At 36.7% G+C, this 18131-nt stretch overlaps 1 non-coding gene across 1 annotated transcript; it reads left to right on the forward strand.

Moving 5' to 3' along the window:
• The first annotated feature begins 11268 nt into the window (after positions 1-11268).
• Positions 11269-11376, forward strand: LOC148568575 (small nucleolar RNA R71). The gene has a single exon (XR_015882904.1). It is a non-coding gene; the product is annotated as a small nucleolar RNA R71 (small nucleolar RNA).
• The last annotated feature ends 6755 nt before the right edge of the window (positions 11377-18131 follow it).

Below are 18131 nucleotides of genomic sequence, written 5' to 3' on the forward strand. Positions count from 1 at the left end.
ATGTGGGCTTTGCTTGCTTTGGATTTGAAGAGAGATGGGTTTGTTGGCCTTGATTCAATTTGGTGAAGAATTGAATTTAATTGGAATTTTGGTTGAATTTTGGCCGAATATTGCACCTCCCAGGGACAGCTCAGTTGGAAAACCAAACTGAGCACCCCAATGTTGCTGTTCGTGTCAACTTGTGCGTCCCAGCCTCCTTGGTGTGCTTCCTAGCGTGCCAAAGTGTGGAGAGTGGGGGGAAGATAGCGCTCAGTTGGGAGAACGAACTGAGCTCCCCTTCTTTCCTTATGTAGCGCTCCACCTTTGAGTGTGAGGTCATGTGTTCGAACCTTGGTGGAAGCCTTCTCCAAATGTTGCACTTTGATTTTCCTTGAGGAGAGCCCGAAAAAGCTAAGTTGGGAAAGTGAACTGAGCACTATTTTGCTCTTGCCTTGCTTTCCTTGTGTCTCCCCCTTCGAGCCTTGGTGAAGCCACTTTGGTTTATTTTTGCTTGTTTTTGGTCCTTAAAGATGCCTTTCACTTGTGCCTCAATTTCATGCCAAATATGGACTATTATATATCGTTGGAAAGCTCTAAATGTCAGCTTTCTAACGCAACTAAAAGCACATCAATCGGACATCTGTAGCTCAAGTTATATTCCTTTGAAAAAGGCATGGTCATGTTGTGAACGCCCAGATTTTAACTTAGCGAAATTTCTTGCCTCCAAGCACATGTTTCTTGTACCGCAAAGCTAAGTTCACTTAGTGAACTGAGCTTTGTGTGCTGATTGTTCACGCTTCCTTGATTTGGTCATGGGCCACGCTTTTAAAAGCGTGGCCTAAGGCTCCAAAGTGTGCTCCAACTTCAAAGTGTGCCCCAAAGTTCTTTTTTCTCCTTTTTAGCTTATTTTTTGCTTCTTTTTCTTCTTATTTCCCACCAAATTTATAAAATTAAAAGATCAAGGAAATATACCATTTAACCATAAAAGAATGCAATATTTAAGCACTAATTATCAATTTCTTATATGAAAAAGCATAGAAAAACATGACATGATGACATGTCATCAATACCGATCTCCGTGGGTTAGTACCTTCCTGTCTCAACACCAATGTTTAAATTTTCTTTGTTAAATTAGTTGTTGCATTTTTATGTTTAATTGCGTGTTTGTTTGATTTTATGCATTTAGTCACTACTTGGTTAAAGTAATAAATTTCTTTTTAGGACTCTATTTTTGAAAATTTTCACTAATTTAAATTGAAAATTTTTTTTTGTTAAAACTTGTTTGAAGTTGTACTTGGAACATGATTTTTGAGCCAAAGAACATACAACCCATGAGATTTTGATCTTATTTACATGGTTACATTATTTAACCATAAATTTTTATTCTTGTGTGTTTTCTTCTCTATAGTTGCAATCTTTGCTTTGTTCCATTCTATATGTCTATTATTTAGTGTATTTACATGCTTGCATATGATTGAGGCCATTATTTGTTATTAGCTCACTTATACCAAATAAGCCTACCTTTTACATCACCTTTGTTAGCCATTTTGAACATTTTAATCCCCTTCTATTTCATTACCATATTACTAGCCTTAAGCAGAAAAACAAAATAAAAATCCCAAGTTGAATCCTTGGTTAGCTTAAGATAGATATTGTGTATAATTTAAGTGTGGGGAATTTTATGGGAACATGGGATGATATGAAAAAGTAGGGAATTAAATTGAATAAGTTATTTGAAAATTTGGGAAGCATGCTCATATGAAATCAAAATAATTAAATTACCATGTGCATTGAAAAAAAAAATATTAAGTAATTAAATAAGGGGATACAAAAAAAGGAGAAGAAAAGAAAAGAGAAGAAAAATAATATTACCCCAAATGCAAAATAAAAAGAATCAGTGCACATGGGACAAAATTCAAAAATAAGTTTGATACTTGAGCATGAAATACAAAAGTGGAAAAAAAAGTATTTTAAATTATATAAAGTATGTATATGTTAGGTGAGATCTTAGACTAATCAAGGATTCACTTTATAAAGCTCACTTGGCCATACATATATCCTTACCTTTACCTCAGCCCCATTACAACCCTAAAAAGACCTCATGATGTTTGCATTGATATGCTAAATATTTGTTGATTGGTTAGATGAAGAACAAAGTTTTAGAAAGCATGACTAGAGAAGAGTAGAGTGAATTACCCTATACACTTGAGAGACTAGAGTGATATACACTACCAGTGAGGGTTCAATGCTTGATTCTATGTTCCCTGCTTTTATGAGCTATCTTCTCACAAGTTTACTTGTCTTTTATGATATGATTTGAATTAGTGAAATCTGATTTATGTTTGTCTTGAAGAGCTTATTTACTTTTAACCAAGTAGGTAGAAACATTTTGCATGTAGTTGAATTCATACAGATAGGTTGCATTTCATATATTCTACCATTCCTCTTCACTCTCTTATAGCTTCTCTTGAGTTTAGCATGAGGACATGCTAATGTTTAAGTGTAGGGAGGTTGATAAACCACTATTTCATGGTTTATCTTGTGCTCAATTGAGTGGTTTTTATCAACTCTTTACCCACTTATTCATACTATTTGCATGGTTTTACATTTGCCTTCCTAATTATGTGCTTTGATTGAAAACATGCTTCTTTGGCCTTAAGTTCCCTATGTTTAAATCCTCTTTTATTACCATTAGATGCCTTGATATGTGTGTTAAGTGATTTCAGAGATTACAGGGTAGGAATGGCTCAAAGGATGGAAAGGAAGCATGCAAAAGTGGAAGAAATACAAGAAGTTGGAGAAATTGCTAAGCTGTCTAGCCTGACCTCTTCGCACTCAAATGGCTATAACTTTAGTTACAGAGGTCCAAATGACGCGGTTCCAGTTGCGCTGAAAAGCTAACGTTTGGGGCTTCAATTTTATATATAATATGCCATATTTTCCATGATGCTAGGTGACACGAACGTGCGCTCCATGCGGACGCGTCGCAGTGACGAAAATCAGCGTGGCAGATTTCTTCTCCAGCGATTTCTGGGCTGTTTTCGACCCAGTTTTCGGCCCAGAAAATACAGATTAGAGGCTATAAAGTGGGAGAATCTATTCATTCATAATCATCAGCTCATAATTCATAATTTAGATGTAGTTTTTAGAGAGAGAGGTTCTCTCCTCTCTCATAGGATTTAGAATTAGGATTTCTCTTGCTTTCAGGATTGTTTCTTTTTATCAGGTTCAATTTTCCTTTTATTTATTTTCCCAATTAATTTATGAATATCTATATTAGATTTCATTTCTTTTATTGATGCAATTTGAGGTATTTTCAGATTTAATTTTGCTTTGCTTTATTTATATGGATGCTTTTAATTTAATTTAGATATTTTCTTCCTTTTGGCTCTGGTTAAGTAATTGGTGATGCTTGAGTTATCAAACTCGAGGTGTTGACTAAAAATTGGAATTCTTCAAGAATTAATTCGAGTTCCAATAACTCTAGCCTTTCCCAACAAAATACTAGGACTTCAGGATTCAAAAATTAATTCATCCACTTAACTTACCTTCATAGTTAGAGGTTAATAAGGTGGGGAAAAAATCCAATTCTCATCACAATTGATAAGGATAACTAGGATAGGACTTCCAGTTCTTATACCTTGGCAAGAGTTTATTTTATAGTTATTTATTTATTTTACTTGTCATTTAAATTACCTGCTCCTTATTTTAAAAACCCCCAATTTACAAAACTCATAACCAATAATAAGAACACCTCCCTGCAATTCCTTGAGAAGATGACCCGAGGTTTAAATACTTCGATTATCAATTTATTTAGGAGTTTGTTATTTGTGAGAACAAAAACGTTTGTACGAAAGGTTGATTGCTTGGTTTAGAAACTATACTTGCAACGAGAACTTATTGTAAATTCTAAACCATCAATCTTCAGTTCGTCAGTGTCTTGTATGCTATCCGATATGCCCAGAACGCATCAACAAGTCTGGTGCTCTAGTCTTTCCTATGAGGCTTTACTATCTTCTCCAGAATATGCTTTATTTCCCTGTTAGATACTTCTGCTTGCCTATTGGTCTGGGGATGGTATGTTGTTGCCACTTTGTGAACTATCCCATGTTTCTTCAGTAATCCTGCTAACCTCCTGTTACAGAAGTGAGTGCCTTGATCACTCACGATTGCTCGTGGTGATCCAAAGCAACAAATAAAATGGTTTCTAACAAAGGAAACAACAGTATTAGCATCATCAGTACAGGTAGGAATTGCTTCCACCCATTTAGAAACATAATCTACAGCTAATAGTATATAAAGGTAACCACTAGAGTTTGGAAATAGACCCATGAAGTCAATACCTCAAACATAAAAAATTTCACAAAATAACATAATCTGTTGGGGCATCTCATCCCTCTTGGATATATTACCAAACCTTTGGCATGGGGAACAAGATTTACAAAAAGCAGCAGCATCTTTAAAAAGAGTGGGCCACCAGAATTCACAGTCTAAAATTTTTCTAGCTATTCTTTGAGGGCCAAAATGTCCTCCACTCTCAGAAGAGTGGCAGGCCTCTAAAATGGACTGGAATTTCGATTGGGGCACACACCTTCTAATTACCTGGTCAGCACCACACCTCCATAAGTATGCAAACTATCAAATGGAAAAGCATCATTGATAGGAGTCGAGTCATCCTTAATGTGCTCAAGGCAACTCAAGTGGTCTGCCACTAAATTCTGGTTACCAATCCTATCCTTAATTTCTAAATCAAATTCTTGTAGCAACAGTATCCAACGTATCAACCTTGGTTTGGACTCTTTTTTTGCTAATAAATATTTTAGAGCTGCATGGTCCGAGTACACTACCACCTTAGTACCAAGTAAATAGGCTCGGAATTTATCTAGAGCAAAAACAATAGTCAAAAGCTCTTTTTCAGTGGTGGTGTAATTAGACTGAGCAGCGTCTAAGGTCTTAGAAGCATAAGCAATTACGAAAGGATCCTTACCTTCACACTGAGCCAGCGCCGCTCCTACTGCATGGTTGGAGGCATCACACATAATCTCAAAAGGCTGGCTCCAGTCTGGTCCTCTCACAATCGGAGCTTGAGTCAGGGCGATCTTCAGCTTATCAAATGCTTGCATGCAATCCTCACTGAACTTGAACTCAACATATTTTTGTAGCAGTCTGGATAAAGGCAATGCTACCTTACTGAAGTTCTTAATAAATCTTCTGTAAGATCCTGCATGGCCAAGGAACGAACAGACTTCCCTCACGGAGGAGGGGTAAGGTAAACTAGAAATGACATCTACCTTTGCTGGATCTACAGAAATACCAGTATTAGAAACAACATGTCCTAGTACAATCCCTTGTCTTACCATAAAATGACATTTTTCAAAATTCAATACAAGATTTGAACTAACACACCTATCTAATACTCTAGCCAAACTATCCAAGCAAAGGTTAAAGGAGTCACCATATACACTAAAATCATCCATAAAAACTTCCATACAGCTCTCAATAAGATCTGAAAAGATACTCATCATGCATCTTTGGAAAGTAGCCGGTGCATTACATAAGCCAAAAGACATTCTTTTATATGCATACGTTCCAAAGGGACATGTAAAAGTAGTCTTTTCCTGATCTTCAGGAGCTATATAAATTTGAAAATAGCCTGTATAACCATCTAAAAAGCAGTAATGGGATTTACGTGACAGGCGATCAAGCATCTGATCAATAAATGGCAAGGGGTAGTGATCCTTGCGAGTAGCTTGGTTGAGATGCCTATAATCAATGCAAACTCTCCATGAATTCTGCACTCTAGTTATCAGGAGCTCTCCATGCTCATTCCTTACTGTTGTGACTCCAAACTTCTTGGGCACCACTTGTACTGGATTGACCCATTCATTGTCTGAGATGGGGTAAATGATATCTGATTCAAGTAGCCTAGTCACTTCTTTCTTGACAACTTCTAAGATGATGGGATTCAATCTTCTTTGGGGTTGACGGACAGGTCTCGATCCCTCTTCTAAGAATATTCTGTGCTCACAAACTTGAGGGCTGGTGCCTACTATATCCGCCAAGCTCCATCCAATTGCTCTTTTATGTTTTCTCAGCATACTGAGCAGCTGCTCCTCCTGTTGGGAAGTGAGTTCCCCTGCAATGATAACTGGGAGCTTCTGATTATCCTCAAGGTAAGCATACTTGAGGTGGGGTGGAAGGATTTTTAATTCCAATTTCTGCTCATGGTTAGGCTCTAGATTATCTGGAACTAGTGATAATGGCAAAGTGTCCTCATTGTGTTCAGAGGGTATCCCCACACTTGGACCTTGCTCTATGTACTTTTTTTCTACTTCTTCTTGGTGAACTGCAGCTATAGTTTCATTAATGATGTCACACTGGAAGATAGAATGATCTTCCGGAGGGTGCTTTATAGCTTCATTCAAACTGAAACTTACAGCTCTACCATCTATCTCAAAGGAGTCAGTTCCTGAGAATGCATCCAGCTTGAACTTTGAAGTCTTCATGAATGGTCTTCCAAGAAGGATTGATGATGGTCTTCCTGAGTCATTAAGGGGCATTTCCAAGATATAGAAGTCAATGGGAAATGTGAGCCCCTTAATGCTCACCAGCACGTCTTCAGCAATTTCAACCACTGTAATAATGCTCTTATCTACTAACACAAAACGAGCTGCCGACCTTTTTAAGGGAGGGAGCCTCAAAGCATCATATATAGACAATGGCATTATACTAACACACACTCCTAAATCACACATGCAGTCATAAAATATTACACCTCTAATGGTACAGTTAACCATGCATGGACCTGGGTCACTACATTTTTCAGGTATACCCCCCATTAAAGTAGATATAGAACTACCTAAAGAAATAGTTTCTAATTCATTAATTTTATTCTTATGTATGTATAAATCTTTCAGAAACTTTGCTTATTTAGGTATTTGTTGAATAACATAAAAAAGGGGAACAGTTACCTCAATCTTTTTGAAAATTTCTACGATTTTGGGATCAAGTTCCATTTGCTTCCTGGGTGATAAGAAATAAAAACACAAGGATAGTTAAAAAGGTTTTTCCTACTAGACCTCTAAGAAACCTGTTCTTAGCAACCTAGGTCACCGGAAGGGGCTCCCTACTAGACCTTCAAAGAACTTGTCCTTGACAACCTAGGTTAGAGGGACAAAAATTGAACCACTCAATCTTCTCCATGAAACAAGCAAAGCAAATCACTCACCTCACTTCTCACACAATAAAACGTGCTTAAACAGCAACTAAGGAAATTTTTATTCATCAAAGTTATCAAAATTGTCTCACCAGAAGGTGTTTAAATAGATCCCAAACAAACTAGCTAAAAGATAAGATAAGATAACTAATTTAAATCAGATTTAATCTTATTCGATTAGATCAGATTTGATTTTAAATTTTAAAATCCTAAAGATATAACTAATTTAAATCAGATTTGATCTTATTGGATTAGATCAGATTTGATTTAAATTTTAAAATCTTAAAAATACTACTAAGCAAATTATAACTAAATCAAATCTTCTAACAAACTCTAACAGAAAAATAAATTAAAATAAAAGCCTAATAAATTCGAAATAAATAATAAATTATGCCTCCCACTGAATTTGAAAAGCATTATTGGGCTTCTTGCTGTCCTGACTTAGCCTATTGGGCCTTATGAGTTGTTGCCCTTTCAGCACCACTGTTTTTGAGATGAACTCTTGGTCTTCTAGATGTCCAAGATCGGCATGGTATGATTCTTCTAGTATTCAGAACTTTGAATCCAACGAGATTACCATTCTGTCCCTTAACTCTAAGATGACAAAAATGCCCTCCTGACCACGTATCATTCTCTCCCTCTTCAAAAAGATTCGTCCTCAAATCTTGAATGAGATGCTCTTCGTCCTTCCAAGGAATCCAAACCCAATCTCAGGGTTTAAATACCATGGTTTGATGACTCTCCTCTACCCACTGAATTGTGGCTATGTCCTTTGCTAGTTCAATCTTTCCAACCATATGTTCACTATCTTGTCCAAGGTGTGCAATTTGTCTTCCTTTTTTTTCATCCATTTTAATGCCTCTATAATTGATCAGTGAATCTACAAAAGCTGGAAAAGTTGATATAAAAATACTAGGAATTTCATGGTTAGATGTATGAGAAACTAAGGACAATGTGGATTTCAATGAGACTAATGCACTCTTGTCTAAGCTAGAACTTTCTAGATCTCTCTCACAAGTGTGTTTATTGAACTCAGTTTCTTTTTCGCTCATTGACTCCTCTCGCTCACTATTCTCATTTTTTCTCTCAAAACTCTCGCTTTCAATCAAACATGGATTCTTTTCACTCAAACACTCAATCTCTTTCTCAATTTCTTTTCTCTCATATTTTTCAAATTGCTCACATCCCAATGACCCAGTTGAAAAATTCTGCACTGTTGAATCTTCCAAGGACACATCACCCTCTACAGCATACTCAACAAATTCTTCCATCTCTGGCTTTGAAGAAGAATGAAAGATAGGCGTAGGAAAATTCCTCTGGTTATGGCGATCTATCATTTGTTGTACTTGCTCCCAGTCAATGGCCAATTTGATCAAATTGTCCATGGTCGTGTAACGATAAAGTTGGACTTCATCTGCAAGTTCTTCACGTAATCCAAACAAAAATCGGTCCTTAAGAACCTCAGGACTCCTTTTAATATTAGCCATGTCCATCAAATATAGAAACTCCTTGTGGTACTCCATCACTGATTGTGAGCCTTGTTGTAACGTAAAAAATTTGCCAAAAAATGTATTGTGGTATGATGATGGCACAAACTGCCTCCTCATGATTTTCTTCATCTTCTCCCAGCTGCTAATTGGGCGCTTTCCGTACCGTCTTCTAGATCCTCCTAATTCAGTCCACCATATACGGGCAGCATTGGAAAAATTGGCTTGTACCAGTGGAACCTTCTTTTCTTCCGAAAGGATGCAATTTGCAAAAATCAATTCTACATTCCTTTTCCATCTGAAATACGCTTCAGGATTATCCCTCCCTTTGAATGCAGGGATTTGAAACTGAGAACTCTTTTTTGCATATGAGCTTCCTTCATCATCACTATCATAATACTCAATCATTTTTTTTATTATTTTTTTTCCAGACACTGACTTAAAGATAGAATAATTGCAAAAACAAAATTAAAAAAAAATATTTTTTTTTCATTTTTTTTGTTTGACTCTAATATGAATTTACAGAAAATTAAAAAGAAAAAAAAAAGACTAAACAAGACCCATGGAACGTGTAGATAAATAAGAATTTACCTACGACCTATAATTGATACCAGATGATAAGAAACAAAAACACAAGGATAGATAAAGGGGTTTTTCCTACTAGACCTCTAAGAAACCTGTTCTTAGCAACCTAGGTCACCGGAAGGGGCTCCCTACTAGACCTTCAAAGAACTTGTCCTTGACAACCTAGGTCAGAGGGACGAAAATTGAATCACTCAATCTTCTCCACGCAACAAGCGAAGCAAATCACTTACCTCACTTCTCACACAATAAAACGTGCTTAAAAAGCAACTAAGGAAATTTTTATTCATCAAAGTTATCAAAATTGTCTCACCAGAAGGTGTTTAAATAGACCCCAAACAAACTAGCTAAAAGATAAGATAAGATAACTAATTTAAATCAGATTTGATCTTATTGGATTAGATCAGATTTGATTTTAAATTTTAAAATCCTAAAGATATAACTAATTTAAATCAGATTTGATCTTATTGGATTAGATCAGATTTGATTTAAATTTTAAAATCCTAAAAATACTACTAAGCAAATTATAACGAAATCAAATCTTCTAACAAACTCTAACAGAAAAATAAATTAAAATAAAAGCCTAATAAATTCGAAATAAATAATAAATTATGCCTCCCACTGAATTTGAAAAGCATTATTGGGCTTCTTGCTGTCCTGACTTAGCCTATTGGGCCTTATGAGTTGTCACCCTTTCAGTACCATTATTTTTGAGACGAACTCTTGGTCTTCTAGATGTCCAAGATCGGCATGGTATGATTCTTCTAGTATTCAGATCTTTGAATCTGACGAGATTACCATTCTGTCCCGTAACTCTAAGATGACGAAAATGCCCTCCTGACCACGTATCACTGGGCTTCCGTGTAAGGTGTGGAAATAGGATAGGAATGGCGCCACTTACAGCTTCTGTGTCCTTTGGTGCTCCATTCCTTGGCTGAACTACTTCTTCTTCAACCATGTCTTGTACTTCCTCTTCCTCTTCAGCATCTTCCACTCCAACTAAGTCTTCAACTTGGGTGTGTTCTTATGGCTTGGATCCTCCTGATTCCTCTCTTGCAGTGTGGTTCTAGACCTCAAAGTGATGGCATTGATGCCACCTTTGGGATTAGGTAAGGGTTGAGAAGGAATTCCACTAGAGCTTGAAGGCTGATTGGTGAAAGTAGGTAATGAATTTATCCGGGAGACGAGAGCTTCTAAAGTGGCATTCAGACCATTTAGAGTAGAGTTCAGTGTAGTCTGCATGTCTTGTTGTCCTTGTGCAAGAGAACGAAGCATCTCGTCATTTGATGAGGAAGGAGGATAAGTGATCTGAGGGACTTGTTGTTGGTTGTGCTGGGGTCCTTGGGACTGCCTTAGGTGGGGTGCTCTGTAAGGCTGGTTCTGATTCTGCTGTCTATTGTTGTTGTTCCACCTCTAATTTCCATTGTTGTCTCTGCTCCTCTATTATAGTTGTCCCTCCAGCCATGGTTGGAATTATCTCTCCAAGCCATGGTTGGAGTTGTCTTGCCACCTTTGGTTATAGTTCCCACCGTGGTTGTAGTTGCCGCCTTGTTGATTCTATCCTTGATTCGAGTGGTCATAGAAGTTATGAGTAGCTGCCACAGTGTTGTCTTCTTGTTGGAGCTGCGGGCACTCATCAGTGTAGAGACTATAATCAGCACAAATTCTGCATACTCTTTGCGGGACCAACTGTTGGCTTTGTTGTGGTGGGGGAGGCTGAGATTGTTGTTGATTCAACTGCATCTGCTTCAGTAGGTTAGTCATCTCACATATACTCTGTGTAAGAGCAGAAGTCTCAATGCTAGAGGAAACCTCTGCAACAGCTTTTGAGTGGTTGTTCCTGTACCTGTGATTCCGAGTGGACTCAGCTAAGTCGCTGATCAGTTGCCATGCTTCATCTGTGGTCTTGTACTTCTTCAGAGAACCATTACTAGCACCATCCAATGTAGTTTTATCCCAAGGCTTCATGCCTAGAGTGAAGTAGTTGATCAATACCAACTTGTCAATCATATGATGGGGGCATGCGTCCAGAAGATTCTTGAAGCGCTCCCAGTACTCATAAAGAGTCTCTGATTCACCTTGAACAATACAAGAGATCTCTTTTCTCAGTCTATCTGTAACTTCGGCTGGAAAATATTTTTTCAGGAATTCTCTTCTGAGCGTATCCCAGTTGGTAACAGTTGTTTCAGGTTGGGAGTAGTTGAAGATCGAAACTCTCGCGCGATCTAGAATTTTCACAAGTATCAAAACCCAATAAAATTTATAATCGAAGTATTTAAACCTCGGGTCGTCTTCTCAAGGAATTGCAGGGAGGTATGATTTATTATTGGTTATGTAAAAAGATATGTTTTTGGGTTTTCTTAAAATAAGGAACAAGTAATTTAAATGACAGGAAAAATAAATTAATAATAATAAAATTCTCTTGGAAAGGTATAAGAAATTAAAGTCCTATCCTAGTTATCCTTATCAGATGTGATGAGAATTGGATTTTTCTCCCACTTTAATTAACCTCTAACTATGAAGGTAAGTTAAGTGGATGAATCAATTTGATTTCTCAGATCCTAGTCAATTCCAAAGAAAAGACTAGAGTTATTGGAATACAAGTCAATCAGCAAATTCCAATGTTCAAACAACAGCTGAGTTTGATAACTCAAGTGTTATCAATTACTTAACCAAAGCCAAAAGGAGAAATAAATCTACTTGAATAAAAATGCCTTCAGATGGGAAGCAGCATGCATAAATAAAAGAAAGAAATCTTAAATCTAAAATACCTCAAATTGCATTCAAACATAAATTCAAGTCCTAACATGGAAAGGTTCATAAGCCAAATTGAAAAGATAAATAATAATTAAAGTAATAGAATAAATAAAACTAGAAAGTAATTTAAAGGAACATTGAACCTGTGATTGAAGAAATAATCATAAACTGAAAGGAATCCTAATTCTAAAAATCTAAGAGAGAGGAGAGAACCTCTCTCTCTAAAAGCTACATCTAAAACAAAAAATTTATGTATTATGAGCCGTGTATATTGAATGGATGCATTTTCCCACTTTATAGCCTCTAATCTGTGTTTTCTGGGCCGAAAACTGGGTCAAAAACAGTCCAGAAATCGCTGGGGGCGAAATCTACCACGCTGGTTTTTTTATTATCGTTGTGGAGTACGCGTTCGCGTTGCCTAGCTCTACGGCCACTATGACAAATTATATATCAAATCGAAGCCCGGGACATTAGCTTTCCAACGCAACTAGAACCGCATCATTTGGATCTCTGTAGCTCAAGTTATGACCGTTTTAGTGCGAGAGGGTTAGGTTGGATAGCTTAGCAATTTCTTCAACTTCTTGTATTCCTTCCACTTTTGCATGCTTCCTTTCCATCCTCTAAGCCATTCCTGCCCTGTAATCTCCGAAATCACTTAACACACATATCACGGCATCGAATGGTAATAAGAGAGGATTAATATTAGCAAATATAAGGCCAAAGAAGCATGGTTTCAATCATAGCACAAAATTAGGAAGAAAAAAGTAAAACCATACAAATAGTATGAATAAGTGGGTAAAGAGTTGATAAAAACCACTCAATTGAGTACAAGATAAACCATGAAATAGTGGTTTATCAACATCTCCACACTTAAACATTAGCATGTCCTCGTGCTAAGCTCAAGAGAAGCTATAAGGGAGTGAAGAAGAATGGTAGAATGTATGAAATGCAACCTATCTATATGAATGCAACTACATGCTAAGATGTTTCTATCTACTTGGTTAAAAGTAAATAAGATCTTCAAGACAAACATAAATCAGATTTCACTAATTCAAATTATACAATAAAAGGCAAGTAAACTTATAAGAAGATAGCTCATGAAAGCAGGGAACATAGAATCAAGCATTGAACCCTTACTGGTAGTGTATATCACTCTAATCTCTCAAGTGTCTAGGGTTAATCTCTCTATTCTTCTCTAATCATGCTTTCTAAATTTTGTTCTTCATCTAACCAATCAAAAATATTTAATATACCAATGCAAACATCATGAGGTCTTTTCAAGGTTGTAATGGGGCTAAGGAAAGGGTAAGGATATATATATGGCTAACTGAGCTATAAATTGAATCTTTGACTAACCTAAGCTCTCGCCTAATATCATACACTCTATATAACTCTATAATCATGCCTAGCTACCCATAATTCCCACTTTCACATTCCATACTCATGTATTAACTTTTTCTCTTAACTTGTATCACATATGCATTGATTTTTCATTAACTTAACATTGGGATAATTTTGTCCCCTTATTTATTTACTTATTTATTGAGAAATTTGTTTTTAATTGGAAAAATAAACATAACTTATCAATGCACATGGACTTTTAATTTTTATAGTCTCACATGAGTAGGTATCCAAATTCCCATTATTTTATCGTGACACATCCCCTTATTAACCCTTTTTTCCCACAATTTTCCCATACTCAATGAACACACCATTCCTATCTTAAGCTAACCAAATATTCAATTGGGATATTTAATTGTTTTTCCGCTTAAGGCTAGTAATGCGGTAAAATATAGAACACATGGGATAAAAAGGTTCAAAGTTGCTGACAAAGGTAATTTAAAGGGTAGGCTTGTTTGGGGTAAGTGAGCTAAACAAATAATGGCCTCAATCATACGCATGCATATAACATATTAAATATTGGACATATAGGATGAAACAAAATAAGATTACAATCATAGAGAAGTAAACACACAAGAATAAAATATTTATGGTTAAATAATGTAACCATGTAATTAAGCTCAAATCTCACAGGTTGTATGTTCTTAGCTTTTCAAACTATGTTCCAAATATAACTTCAAACAATTTTAACACGAAATTTTTTATTTAAATTAGTGAAATTTTTCAAAAAATAGGGTCTTAGAAAAAATTAAATACTTTAACTAAGTAGTAACTAAATGCATAAAATCAAACAAACGTGCAATCAAACATGAAAATGCAACAATGAACTAACAAATAGCAATATATTGGTGTTGAGAAGAAAATAACTAACACATGGAGATCGGTATCGACCTCCCCACACTTAAAGATTGTACCGTCCTCAGTGCATGCTAAGATGTACAAGTGGACGGGTGGCTCCGCAGCTAGTGCTCTTTTTGTTCCTCTCCTTGCTGGTGGTTTGGGAGTAGCTTTCTCCTTGCCTTTCTTGGTGGCCATCCTGAAAAAGGAAAGAGGTAAGTACATGTAAAGCGAAGGGTTCGAGCAAGGGAGCGAATATTATGAGTGGTAATCAATGCACGGTAAGGAAGGATGTCGTTAACACATGGTCTAGACTACATGTGAAAAGTTCATCTTAGGTAATATAGTAGGTGCATGTGATGGAAATTAAATGCAAGATGTTTATTGGCATTCCGGCAAAGGCATGAGTAGCATAGATCAAGCATTCAATATCCAAGTTAGATTACCAAGTCATTCAAACTAGCAACCTGTTTGTATTGACAATTAAATTAAATTAATAAAATGTAAAAAGGGTTTTTTGAAAAACAGGCATTAAAGTAGTAGGATAACATAAAGGTAGTGCATGATGCCATACGGGCTTTTTCACAAACACATAGCATGCATGGTAAATATGTTGTTGAAAGTATTAAATTGAATATGCAAGCAACCCTTTAAGAAGTAATATTAATTGTCAAATAATTCCTTAATAATCCACAAGCAAAATATAGAAAGTAATGACCCAAATAAATGTCCAACACCAATTAAAGGAATAAAGAAAAAAAGAAAGAAAAAGAAAAAATATATACAAAGAAAGTAAAAGGAAAAGAAGAAGAAAGCATAAATAAAAATAAGAATAATAATAGAAAAGTAAAAGGGAAGGAGAAAAGAAAAGAACCTTGATAATGGATGTGAAAAAATAAGAGATGGGGGAAGTAAAAAGTGAAAAAGAGTCAAGAAAGAAGAAGGGGGAAGAAAGAAATAATAAAGGAAAAGAAAAATTAGGATTTGGGGAAGAAAAGATAAGATATTTTGGCTAATCTGGATATTCTGTGCGCCGAATGTGACGCGGATGCGTGGATGACGCGGTCACGTGATGTACGATAAATACAGGTGACGCGGACGCATGGGTCACGCGGTTGCGTGACCTGAAATGTGCGATTGGCGCGAGGGCAGCAACGTGTTCGCGCAACTCTCTTTCTCAAACTTATTTTGCCAAAATATTTGGGTGACGCGATCGCGTGGTTCACGCGATCGCGTGGATGGCTATTTCTGGAGAATGACGCGGTTGCGTGGGGGCACGCGTTCGCGTGGTAGGGCTTGTGCTTCTAGCATGGTTCCAGTCCCACTCCATCATAACTTACTGCCATACACCTCTTTACGTCGATTTTGCAGGGCCACGCGTTCGCGTGGATGACGCGGACGCGTGGGGAGGCTATTTTTCAAACGACGCAGACACGTGAATGACGCGGACGCGTGGGCATGTTTGTGCCTAAGGCACACCTCCAGCCACGCTTTCGCGTGACTCTCTGTCTAATTCTCTTTTCTTCAAAACGCACTGGTGACACGGACGCGTCAACAACGCTTACGCGTCGCGTGCGTATTTTTTTTATATTTTTTTATGCAATATGCAGATGCAATGATAGTGTGGATTCTATGAATAATTCCAGGTTCAATGAAAATAGAATAAAATAAAACTCAAAAACAAACAAAACGAAATAAAATCAAAATTAAAGAAAAGGAACGATCATACCATGGTGGGTTGTCTCCCACCTAGCACTTTTAGTTAAAGTCCTTAAGTTGGACATTTAGTGAGCTCCTTGTCATGGTGGCTTGTGCTTGAACTCGTCTTGAAACTTCCACCAATGCTTGGACTTCCAATAAGCTCTATCAATACCAAGTAAATTTCTCAAGCTTTGATGGAGTTCTTCACAAGCTTTGAGCTCCCAAATTTGATCCTCATGTATGCCTGGATCCCAAATCTTGTTTCTGCACCCGTCTTCAAGTTGATCATCATGATTCCATCCGGGTGGTAAGCAATCGAAATTCTCACTAAGGCATCCAAACAACTTCCTAGACCCATTCATTCGAGCTCTACACCAACCCTTGCATTTAGACTTTGAGCTTTCCACCATTTTGAACCTTGCATGACAACTCCTACCACTAACCATCTTCCTCTTACTCTTAACGCCACAGAGAGCTCTAAGCTAGCCATCTGTCTCAAGTAAACCATATTCAAGTGGAATGAGAAAGCTAAGGGATATGAATTTTACCCACTTGAATGTTATATTGGGTGATAATGGCCTTTGGGGAGAGGTCTCCAGCAACTTTGGCAAGGTGATTTTAAGCTCCACTCCCTTGTGCTCTTCTTGGACAACTTCCACCTCATTGTAAGCTTCTTCAATTTCAACCTCTTCCTCTTGGTAGCTTTCTTCCAATTCAATCACTTCTTCATGGCTTTCCAAGGGCATGGGAGGTTGTGCTTCTTCTTCTTTAATCTCCATCTCTTAATCAACCTCTTCAAAGTCTTTAGCCATGGTATGCCTTGGAGGTTGTACACCCTTTTTGGCATCAAATTCAAATGTCTTGGAAGGAGGTTCTATGACTGGACTTTCCCATGGAGGTTCCGCATCTCCTAAGTCTGCAACCACTTCTTTCTCTTTAGTAATTACTGCTTTGTCAAGTTGTTTTAGTATAAAATTGTACTCATCCTTGATGATTTCCTTTTCAAGTATTCCTTCATCTTCAAGTACAAAATCCAGCTCCTCCTTGTTGTCTTTCTTCACTAATTCTTCAACCACTCCTTCGACTTCAAGGGTCTCCACTACCTTCATCTGTAGGGCCTCCTCTAGCTTCTTATGAAGTCTAGATTCGCGAAGATAATTCCTTCTTTCTTGTTCCATATCAATAGCATAACTGGGATCATCTTGCTCTTGGATTGATGGATGTGGGTGCTCTTCCATGGAGGGTGGTGATGGGATGGAAAGATTATTATGTGGTTAAAAAGGAAGCGCACTGAAGCTTGATGGTTGAATATTGAAGGTAGAGGGTTGGTCCATGCGGGATATAAGATTTTGGAGTGTAGAGGTGAGACCAATGATATTAGAGATGAGTGTGTTGTTATCCAATGGAGATGGTGAATACTGAGGTGGTGGTTCTGGGTATGGTTCATATGGTTCATATGGTTCATATGGTGGTTGGTTAGATGGATATTGGTTAGGGTCATATAGTGTTGTTCAGTAGTAGGGGGCTTGTGAGTATGGTGGTTCAAAGCTATGTGGAGGAAGGGGTTCATAGGTATTTTATGGTGGGTGTTGATTGTCACGAAGAGGTCCACCATAACCATTGTCGATAGTGCCTTGGAGGTGGTTGTCGCCAAGATGGTTGATCAAATCCTTGTGCCTCTTCCCATCTTTGATTGTCCCATCCATGACCCAAGCTTTCATTGTAATCTCCTCTTCCTGTAACATGATTGTAACCAAACTCATAGCCAAAGGGTGAGAATTCATAGTGGCTAATAAAAATTAAAAATAAAAGCAAATAAACAAGCAAAGAAAAATAAAGTAAAATAAAATAAATAAGAGAAAAGGTTTGAAAAATGTTTTTTTTTTTAAGATTAAAAAAGATAGCATAAGTTAGGTAAGAAAAGATAAGTTTTTAAATTAAAAGGTTTTGAAATTTAAATTTTGAAATTTGAATTTTGAAATTTGAAATTTGAATTGTAAATTTTGAAATTCGAATTTTGAAAAATTCAACAATATAAGATAAAGATTTGAAAAAGATTTAAATTTTGAAAAGGTTTGATTTTTAAAATTTTAAATTTAAATTTTGAATTTTAAAATTTAAATTTTGGAATTTAAATATTGAAATTTGAAATTTGATTTTTAAAATAAGAT

Source organism: Arachis ipaensis, chromosome B4, assembly GCF_059453495.1.
Source record: "Arachis ipaensis isolate K30076 ecotype BB chromosome B4, ASM5945349v1, whole genome shotgun sequence".
In the NCBI taxonomy this organism is placed as follows: Eukaryota; Viridiplantae; Streptophyta; class Magnoliopsida; order Fabales; family Fabaceae; genus Arachis; species Arachis ipaensis.